Here is a 10,285-nt window from a genome sequence, read left to right on the forward strand (position 1 = left end):
CAAGCTCTTTTCCTGTGCTTTGCAAAATTCGATGTAAGCCAAATCCTGTATATCGTTCTACGTGCCAAATAAAGGAGGACCCACCATGCAGCCCTTTGCAAGTAGCTGTCCAACATCTTAAATGGCTGTGAAAAGACTATCGTAAAAACTATAGGGAGAATATTGTTTATAATATTGGAAAGCAATCAGCATCTATATTTAAAAAGGAAAACAAGTTGTAATTGGTCTCTTGGTTTTTAAATGCAATGTGTAAACACCTAAGTGAATATTTCCCCAAGTCACTAATATGGTGAGACTACACTGTGTAATTATCACAGTTTGACACTGTTTAAACTGCCATGGCTCATGCTATGGAATTCTGGGATTTTTAGTTTTGTGAGATATTTAGCCTTTTCTGTCAGAGAGCTCTGATAGCATAATAAACTACAAAACCCAGGATTTCATATGATGAAGCCATAACAGTTAAAGCAGTGTCAAATTGTGTTAATTCTGCAGCGTGGCAGCACCCAGAATACTTCTGGCTACTATAGCTGAGACAAGGAAGGGAGCTGATTAGTGCTTGTTCCAGAGCACTAATGCATCATGCATCACAGTGCATTCATGCATCATAAACAGAGGTTTATGAATCATAAACAGAGGTTGGCAAATCTCAACCAGTCAATGCCAACTGCAAATAAATTCAAAAACAGAGCTCCAGAAATGAAGTAATCAAATAAGAAAAACACACCAGGCATTTTATAGCCAGAGAGACTACATGTTCCTCATATTCAACCAACTTTTGCTACCAGTTAACTCTTAGGTCTGAATCCTATTAACCCCAACTACAGTATATCCATTGAATTAATCTAACTGAAATAAGTGATGAATCAAGGTATCACCAATTCAATGAGTCTAGTGTTGCTGGGACCAACAATAGGATCTATGGCACAGTGTGGCTAGCTAAATGATAATATACAGTCATCCCTCCCAATTCGCAGTCTTGCCATTTGTGTCTCTCAGTCTTTTGCAGATGGCAAGCCAGGAGGGACATAATGGTGCGTGCCCCTGAGGTGCGCATGCAGCACCGCTCACAGGAGCGCACCCCTACTGTAATCAATGGGGCTCCAATATTAGCGATATTCTCGATTCATGAGGAGGTCCAGAACTAATCCCTCACAAGTCGGAAGGGACAACTGTATATAGCCAGACAGCTTGAAAAATGTATAACAACAACAACAACAACAACAACAACAAATTTGTTTTATTTATGCACCACTATTCCAAAGATCATAGCGGTGAACAGCAAGTAAGCTAATTAGCAAGTAAGCTAATTTGCCCCCAACAGACTGGGTACTCATTTTAGCGATCTCAGAAGGATGCAAGCCTGAGTTGAGCTTGGGCCCTTTTGCTGGTCTTGAACTCGCAACCTTGTGGTTTCGAGTGAATGGCTGCAGTACAGGCATTTAACCACTGCGCCACCAGTGGTTATAATGACAGTAATCTTTTCTCTCAAGACATACTAGACTTGTTAACAGTTTCAGTGTGGAATGAGAAAAGAAAAATACATCCCAAGAGCCAAGAATTTTTAAAACAACTTCAACGGGCCCAATAAGTTCTTTGCTGCGGTGAATATACATGTGCCAACATCAGGGATTTCTGTACAGTGAGACAACTCTGGCATACTGGAAACACATACTGGGTTGAGAGTATTTTGGCCTATGAGTAAAACCAATTTGGATATATAGCATTATTAGTGGGTATAAAAGGACGAATCCCTTTTCCAAGGTGCCTATCATTTAAAATACACCAAGCAACAAACAGCAGAGGAAAAGGAAGGATCATCAAGAAAGGAGTATGCACTTAGTTTACACAGGTATAGAGCCAGTGTGGTGTAGCAGTTTGAGAGTTGGACTACAACTCTGGAGATCAGGGTTAGAGGCCTCACTCGATCACAAAAAAAACCCAAACAAAAAACCCCCATCACTGGGTGGCCTTGGGCAAACCACACTTTCTTAACTTTAGAAGATGACAATGGCAAACCTCTTCTGAAGAAACTTGCCAAGAAAACCCTACAATAAGTTCGCATTAGGGTCACCTTAAATCAAAAAGGACTTGAAGGCACACAACAATAAACAAAGGCAGACACATACTCATCTTGGATCATGGGGTCACAGATACCTTACTTTTCTGGAGCTGTGTCCCATCCATATACCTATTCTTTGACAGTATTTCTGAGAAGGCTTGAAGAAATGGGCAGATGACAGCCAGTGTGTCAGAAGCAATCTCTGCCTCCTTGGTTACAGACTACCACTGGAATGGCTTGGCCAGTAGCCAACCCAGCCTGGTTTTCCTTCCTTTGTTCTCCCTGTATTGTGGGCTGGACCTGACACTGACACCAACTTGAAGGCTGGGATGCTGATTTATCTGAACTTTGGCTGGGTCAATCTGATGGCACTGCAGGAAGTTGACTGCATGACTTGCAATTTTCTTGACAGGTACACAAACTCTAAGGTTCTTCATGGGAAACCATCTCCAACAGAGATGCTCTGAGGGGAAGCATGACACTCCTTTCTCAGTAGAGAAAGAGAAAACTGGAGATACCAAGAGTTTTCTGGCTCCTCCAATAAAGAATGACTGAGGTCCAATACAAACAGACACAAAGCGCCGTGTTGGCACTGAAATTAGGGTTGCAGAGCATGCGGCAACCACACAGTCTGCAACCCTAATACGTATGGACAGCACCATCTTAAAGATGGCACCGTCCATATGTGGTGCGCGTCGCTGATGTCACATGCACCCCACATCCAAACAGCGCAGCACGCTCACGACATCTCCATGCCACCCCTGGCTGCTTTTCTCCTTCCCAAATCCTAGCCTTGGGGGATGTATGTAATGTGTAGATCTTGACTCTCTCCTTAAGATATAGTAAGCAGAGCAAGCTTACATAATAAGCAGAGGTTTTCACAGATCTGTGGCAACTGCTTCCCTCCCCGGCCATGCTGCCCAAATAGCATCCATAAACATGATTCCCTCTCCAGACAGACAGACAGACATGGTGCATGGACACATACACACATACCAGCAGGAGATGAGTGCAGCTGCAATCTCTGTCTTGTGTTCCCAACAACTGATATACAGAGACACATTGCTTCTGATACCAGAGTTGACATATAGCTTTCCACATTGGCAATGATGGCCTTTTCTTCAAAGAATTTATCAGATCCCCCTTTGAAGCTGCCTAAATTGACAGCCATCAGTGCATTTTAAACAAAGTAAATTCCACAATTTACCTGTGCGGTATGTGGAGAGGTGCTATTTTAGTAGATGACTTGGATTCTAGTATTATGGGAGATACTTAACTTTACACATTCTTATGCTTACTCATCTCTTATGTGCTGCACATTGTGTTCAACAAGCTACCTACCAAGATATAAAAATCTTTCTTGGTGACTCACTCCCAGTATTGACCCCAGAAGTATACAGTGGGCCCTTGGTATCCACTGGGGTTTGGTTCCAGGACCTCATGTGGATACCAAAATCTGTGGATGCTTAAGTCCTGTCAAATAGTAAAAGGGTGTCCCTTATATAAAATGAGAAAAGCAAGATTTGCTTTTGGAACGTATGTTATTTTTTAGTATTTTCAAGCTATGGATGGTTGAATCCGTGGATAAAAAAAATCCATGGATTCAAAGGGCTAGCTATGGGCCCAGACAGACAGGCCAAAATAAAGCTACTTTGGAGGTATGCTGTTTAAATGCTGCATGCGTCCTAAGAGGCCAGAAGCTTTGGCACAGCTTCTGCCCTCTTAAGATGTGTGTGTCATTTAAAGAGCATACCTCCAAAGTGACCCGAAGCAGCTTTATTTTGGCCTGTCTGTTCGGGCCCTTTACATGATAAATTCAGATTTCCCCCTACATATGCATCACTTTATACTTGTCTTGTCTTATACTTGAGAACCAGCATGGCATAGTAGTTTGAGTGCTGGACTAAAACTCTGGAGATGGGATTCAAATCCCAACTCAGCTATGTGAACCCACTGGGTGACCTTGGGCAAGTCACACTCTCTCAGTCTCACCCCCTTTGAAGAAACTTAGCAAGAAAACCCCATCATAGGGTTGCCTTAGTGTCACCATAAGTCGAAAAGGACTTGAAGGTACACAACAACAACAAGAAACACTTGGTTTTCATTTGCCATTTTAATGTAAATTCCACTAATGTGTAGAGATTCTTTAGGAGCTTTTAATAATCCATTATTATTCTCACCAGCCTAAATAATTTATTGTAATCAAGAAATTAGTCAACCCCTAACTCCAGGTCTTGCATCAAGAGATTCTCTACACCTCAACTTTGGTAAATATTAGTTTTGTAATTTATTCTGAGAATATTTTGTCTGCAATCCTGCATATGCTAGCATAGCTCACAGTGTTGTTTTTGCTATTTTAATCAATGTATTCTATTTTCATTGTTTCATAAAAACACAACTGCAGTGCACAAAATTCATACTGACCAGCATGCCAGATTTGAGCCTCCACATCTTAAAGCAATTCTGGTGTCCCTGGGCTTATTTACTATAGAGCAGGGGTAGGCAACCTGCGGCCCGCGGGCCGGATGCGGCCCGGCGAGGCCTTGGGACCGGCCCCAGCCCAGTCCTGCCGCCGATTGCCGCCGGGACCTTTGGGGGACAATTGTCTATAGAAGCCTCAGAAACATGCATTTATATTAACGTTTTTTAAAAAATCAGCAATTTTTTTCGCATGTCCTCCATTTTTTTAAAAAAGTGACTTCCATTTGAAAATTTTGTCCTACATTTGTCCTGGTTTATTTATATATTTATTTTTTTTTAAAAAAATATTTAATTATTTATTTTTTGGCTTCGGCCCCCCAGTTGTCTGAGGGACAGCAACCCGGCCCCCGGCTCAAAAGGGTTGCCTACCCCTGCTATAGAGTATGGGGGTAGAAGGCCTGAAGTTGCAGAAAACAGCCTATGCAGAAGGTTTAACAAGATAACTAGACATATTTTACAGAATTACCAATGGCAAAGCTAAATCAATACAGAATAGTGCATCTCAGCTTGGTACACCTTCCATTCCTCTACCATCATGTGAACAGGTTGTATATATTTGCTGATTGAGAAGAGAAGAAAATATTCCTATCTACCCCTTTTCCTTCCCTTCCCCCTGCCCTTTCTCTCTCTCACACACTTTCTTAATACAGTATATTCTTGTAGTATGGAAACATAGATGGTCTGAGGCAAAAGGGATGAAGAGAGAGAGATAGAGGGTGAGCAGACATGAGGAAAGTGTTATAACAGCCTTATTTGTTTTCTCTGTTGCTGGAAGCTGTTTTAAAACTGCAATAAAATATAAATAACTTTAAAATCACCATATGAATATGCACATTTTTAGAGATATTTGCAACTAAGAAGCTCTTTCCTTAACTTTCTCCCTAAGCTATCACGCTTTGTTCATGTTTGGGCAGAAAGTCAGGGAAAGAGCTTTTCGTTGTAAATATCTCTAAAAATGTGCATGTTCATATGGTGAGTTTAAAGTTATTTATATTTTATTGCAGTGTTTTGAAATTGATCTAAAGGTGTTCCACAACTGACAAATGGATCTTCAAAGAGCAGTTCCAAAACCATTTCTGAGTATGCACTGCTTAGTCCACTTTTCCCCATGTGTCTCCAGGAATGATGAGGATTGTAGTCTAATTCTTCAGGTGAGTAACACTGTAGAATTTCAACTATCTTCAACTAGTATATTAAGATGCACTACTAAATTTCAGCCTGACAAGAAACTGTGGGTCCAACAGCAAATATTAAAATAAAACAAAACAATTAACCTTGGATGACACCAATAAAGTGAAGGAGGATTTTTTTTCTTTATTTGTTTAGGCTAAGATGCTGTCCATAAAAATCTTCCTGCCATGATAATCTGACAGAAATTGTATGTAAGGTGCTTTACAGAGCGCCCAAAAAGGGGCGCCCATGTTTGCTGCGCCAGGGAACCGCAGCGGACAAACCGCGCGATTCCATGGCGCAGCAAAAAGAACCCGCAAAAAGCAGGTTCTTTTTGCAGTGCGGTTATGATGCTGCAAGGCGCCAATGGTGCACTTGCAGCGTCATTTCTGCACCGCAACGTGCAGACGCTAAGCGTCCGCTACATCAAAATGGCAATGCCCATGTAGAATGGGTGCCACCATTTTGTACGTGCTTGGCACGTACTAGGGTTAGGGGCGTCCAGAAAGGACGCCCCTTCCTAACCCTAGTACATGCCGAGCATGTACCGTATTTTCCGGCGTATAAGATGACTGGGCATATAAGACGACCCCCCAACTTTTCCAGTTAAAATATAGAGATTGAGATGTACTCACCATATAAGACTACCCTTCTTCCAACACACATCAAATAATTTTTTTTAAAAATCAGATTTGATTTCAATATGGTAATTTTAATTCAAAGGCTTATGACAGGCAGGTACTTAGCAGGAAACCTTGTTGTATACAAAGCCTGCTTGGATTGGTCAGTTCTCCCTGCCTGCCCAGTGCTCCCTGTCTCCAAGACTATCCGAGTGGTAGCTGCTTTCATATGATCGCTGCATATGGCGGGGATGCGGCTGTGGCCGTTTTTGAGCTCCCCCCACCATATTCGGTGACCGCAGATTCTTCAGTCTGACTTAGAAGTTTCAGCACCTGCCCTATAATACGACACCTGGCGTATAAGACGACCCCCGACTTTTGAGAAGATTTTCCTGGGTTAAAAAGTAGTCTTATACGCCAGAAAATACAGTACTTTTTGGCGGTGTGGAACCCACCCTAGATCCTGTATTGCGTATTAGTTGGGATCAAGTACAAAATCAACTAACATGGTCAGAAGGGAGGGAAGGAGAGAGGGGAAGTAATATTTCAGGGCCGGAGATACAGTTAAACTGGAATCTTGTTTCTATTTACTGGCATTTACTTACAGTGCTTCTGTATTGTTATACTGTACCTTGAATTGGTCTTTGTATGAATCACATGTTGTGTGCCTTCAGGTTGTTTCCATCTTAATGGTGACCCCAAGGCAAAGCTATCATGGTGTTTTCTTGACAAGATTTGTTCAGAGGAGGTTTGCCATTGCCTTCCTGTGAGGCTGAGAGCATGTGACTTGCCCAAAGCCACCCAGTGGGTTAAAAATGTAAAATAAGCCCAGCTAGATTAAGTGTTCCTCTTAACCAGAGACCTACTTCTTATGGTGTCTAGCCAAATTTCTCCAGTAAATGTAGAGGGAGAACACAAACTTGATAGCAATATCCATCTCCTACTGTTGACAATCAGCAGCTTGTATTCAGTGGCATACTACGTTTGATCATGGAAGTTCTACAGTTAGTAGGTGCTGGTGAACTGTATCTTCCACATATCTAACCACTTTTAGAAGTACACAAGTAACCTATCACTATATCTTGTGTTAGTGAATTCCATAAATGAAGTTTATTTGTATTCCAAAAAACAAAGACAAAAAGCAAACCTTGATTTTGCCATTTTATATAAGGAACATAATTTTACTACCCCATTGTATGCAATGAGACTTGAGCATTCAATGATTTTAGTATTCATGGGAGGTTCCTGGAACCAAACCCCAAACCCCTCTCTTTCCTAATAGTCTGGTCTGATTAGAGTTGCATTTTCACTGGGTGATTTTGAGTTCTATAGTTATGGCTATCTGACAGACAGTATTTCCCTGTACAAGACTCCAGAGGCCCTGAGATCTTTAGGAGCGGCCCTCTGTCAGTCCCAGCCTTTTCACATACATGGCTGGTGGGGACATAAGAAAGGGCCTTCTTGATGGCTGCCCCTAGGCTCTGGAACTCCCTTCCCAAGGAGGCTTTCCTTGCTCTCTTTCTGTCAGGAGAAAATACTTTTTTTAAATTACAATAGGCTTTTGGAATTGAAGCCTATTAAAGGAAAGCCTTTAAAGAGAGTACAATGTTGTTTTGATTGGACTGTTCTTTAACTTCTTTTTACTAGTGTTAATTTAAATGCATTCTAATTCTGACCTTTTGTATACTTTTAGCTATGTGGTATTCCTTTGTCAAAGTCATAGCCATGTTAGTTTGCCTCAACATAAGCAGGTACATCAGGTAACAGGTATATCAGATGAAGTGGACTGGAGTCTGTGAAAGCTTTATGCTAGAAACTGCTTTTTCTCAGTTAGTTTTAAAGGTGCTACAACATTCCTTTCTATCCTGCTTTATGGGTAAATGCAGGGTATAGATCATGGGTAGGCAAAGTGTGGCCTATGGGCCACATGTGGCCTTCACAGTTGCTTTCATGGACTTCAGGTTCTCCTCCAAATAGCAGAAATGTGCCCCTAAATGGCCTTGACGGGCTACCTTTGGAGTCATCCTGGGTCTAAAAGAGCCAAGAGGGCCCTAAAACATGGTCCCCTAAAAGTTGCTGGGGCATTTGGGAGCAAAATTGGGTTTTCTTTGCAGTGGGGAATGTGGTAGCAGTTCAACCACCCTCATGGTTTCCTAGCTTCCCATAATTGCCTATCCTTTATATATATATTAAGTCTTAGGCATTCAGACCCAAACTTGAGATTTACAACTTCCATAAGATTTGGCAGAAGTTCTCTTATGCCTCCAGAATACCATCTAGGCTTCCACAGCCACCTGCAGTAAGACATACTAGTACATACAGTGAAATAGCTAAATCCTATCAGTGAAATAGTTAAAATGGGATAATGGTCAAAAGGCAGATGGCACATGTATGCTGTAATATATCCTACACCTCTTCAAAATTCAGTCATATCTCAACAGCAGAATTTTATATCAGACCTAAAAAATGCCTCCCAATAATAATAATAATAATAATAATAATAAATTATTTATTTATAGCCCACCCAATCACAAGGAATCCAGGCGGGTTACAGCAATAAAAATACATAAATATAAAAATGCATAAAAATAAAAATATACTCTTCTTGAGCTAGCCCTGATGGAATGGGCCAGCCTTTTCACTCCCTCCCAGGCCAGAAGATGACAGTTGCCATGGAGGGAGGGCTCTTCTTCTTCAGCTAGCGCTGATGGAGATGGACTTCCCATATTTTAAAAATCATCCCCACAACCTTACAACAGAGCATATGTAATGTTGCAATGCAGCACCCAACCATAGTGTATAACACCAGAATGAAAACCATGTCACAAAGATATCACAACTAAGATGACAGGTTTCATAGCTCTGTCAGTGTTCCAGGCTCCCCATCATACAAACATTGATTTCACAAGGGGGAGCTTCAGTGATGAGAAACAGGGGGAAAGGGTGGTTTCCACAATACAGTCCATTCTTACAACCCACATGGGAAAGTGAACACATTGCTAACACTTTTCTACTCAGAACCCTAACTAGGTATTTCATCTCACTCTAACCCTTTTCTCCCTCCCTCCCGCAGTAGGAACAGTGTTGCCAACAAGCCTCGAAGATAATTCTCGGAAATGTTTGTCCAAAACCCGCTGAATCCCCCCCATCACACGGAATATTCAGTCACAATTCCCGGAAAATTCCCATAATGTTAAAATGGCGGATGTTTTGCAAATAAACGTAAACCTAATTGAATAAAAATAATTGTAACTTATTTCAACTCTCAAAATCACCATTGAACCAAACAAAGAATCTTTCAGTCCTTTTAAGATATTTATTTTGACATGAAGGGGGTTCAGGAAGCTTTGTGCCAAATAGAAACGTGTTTGGCTGCAACCGCACTGCAGAAATAAATCCAGTTTGACACCCTTTTAATTGCCATGGCTCAATGCTAGGGAATCCTGGGAATTCTAGTTTTCGGAGACATTTAACCTTCTCTCTCAGCAAACTCTGGTGTGACAACAAACTACAATTCCCAGGATTTCATAGCACTGGGCCATGGCAGTAAAAACAGTATGAAACTGGATTGTCTCTGGAGTCTGGAGTGAAGATGCAGCCTGAGTTGGGTCCAAGACACACTGCAGAAATAGTCCAGTTTGAGACTGCTTTAACTGCCCTGGCTCAGTGCTAGGGAACCCTGGGAATTGTAGTTTTGTGAGAAAGAGCTCTGGTGCCACAATGAACTACAATTCCCAGGATTCCCTAGCACTGAGCCAGGAGAGTTAAAGCGGTCACAAACTGGATTATTTCTGCAGTGTTTTGGACCTTCGTTATTAAAAATGCTCAAGGTCCAATCCATACTGCAGAAATAATCCAGTTTGAGACCGCTTTAACTGCCCTGGCTCAGTGCTAGGGAACCCTGGGAATTGTAGTTTTGTGAGAAAGAGCTCTGGTGCCACAATGAACTACA

The 10,285-nt window shown here is 41.6% G+C and overlaps 1 protein-coding gene across 4 annotated transcripts in view; it reads right to left on the bottom strand.

The window, feature by feature from the left end:
- The window catches only part of SCUBE3 (signal peptide, CUB domain and EGF like domain containing 3), a 177,224-nt gene that overhangs the window by 133,380 nt on the left and 33,559 nt on the right, over positions 1–10,285 (bottom strand). The gene's annotated exons all lie outside the window — the stretch shown is intronic.

This window comes from Sceloporus undulatus, chromosome 4 (assembly GCF_019175285.1).
Source record: "Sceloporus undulatus isolate JIND9_A2432 ecotype Alabama chromosome 4, SceUnd_v1.1, whole genome shotgun sequence".
Taxonomy (NCBI): Eukaryota; Metazoa; Chordata; class Lepidosauria; order Squamata; family Phrynosomatidae; genus Sceloporus; species Sceloporus undulatus.